The sequence below is a fragment of the Myotis davidii genome, unplaced genomic scaffold (genome assembly GCF_000327345.1).
Source record: "Myotis davidii unplaced genomic scaffold, ASM32734v1 scaffold135, whole genome shotgun sequence".
In the NCBI taxonomy this organism is placed as follows: domain Eukaryota; kingdom Metazoa; phylum Chordata; class Mammalia; order Chiroptera; family Vespertilionidae; genus Myotis; species Myotis davidii.
The window spans coordinates 8,449,200-8,450,163 of record NW_006289813.1 but is presented as its reverse complement, the minus strand read 5'-3'; positions in this window follow the sequence as shown (position 1 = coordinate 8,450,163).

Below are 964 nucleotides of genomic sequence, written 5' to 3'. Positions count from 1 at the left end.
GGCTGCTGTGTGCTTTGAGATGCCCCTGGCCTCAGCTGGCTGGGCGGGGTTCGTGCTTGGGGTGTGGCCAGCACCGGGGTAGGTGTGGGACTTCGCAGAACGTCTGTCAGCTTGCAGAGTGCTGAAATGTTTTTTGGAGTGAAATGACAAGGTGAAGATACAGATGAGTGGCATCATGGGGAGGAGTAGGATGGAACTGGTCAGGGCTGTGTGCTCCGGCCTGTCCTGCTCCTTCCCGCTGCAGTTGCTTCCTCAGTCCCTTGGTTCACCAGTAAATGCCAGCCAGCCAGCCAGTCTGTTCCTGGGTGAGCTGGTCTGTGGTCTTGTGGGCTGCAGCTCTGGGTCCTTGGCCTGAGGTACTGAAGGTGCTGTGAGCAGATGTATTCCTGGAACTTCGTCGAAGCCTTGAGGGGGCCAGCAGGTGTGTGTGGTCACTGAGGCCCGGTTATGCCGTGTTGAGGAGTAACCCATGAAGTGCTGGCTTCCTTGGACTTCTTCGAGCCAGAGAGCCAGGGTCATGAGGAGAGGGCCTCTCCAGGGAGTGGGCTCTTCTACCTGCTGCAAGGTGGGGCCACGTCCTAAAGCTGGGAGACCTTAGGCTGCGCTGCAGTAAGAACCTGCTGGGGGACCTCCTGGCTGGTGAGTCACATGAGCTGTGTGGTGAGAGCCGGCTGCTGGGCTCTGCAACTTATGGCCCAGCAAACTACTTGCTTTCGTCAGTAAAGTTTTATTGGAACATGGTCCTGTGTTCACACATTGTCTTCAGTGGTAGTGAGTGATTTTACAGAGAAAGCTTGCTGGCTTATGGTTTAGAACAGCCGTGGGCAAACTACGGCCCGCGGGCCAGATCTGGCCTGTTTGAAATGAATAAAACTAAAAAAAAAAAAAAAAAAACCACCCTTTTATGTAATGATGTTTAATTTGAATTTATATTAGTTCACACAAACACTCCATCCATGCTTTT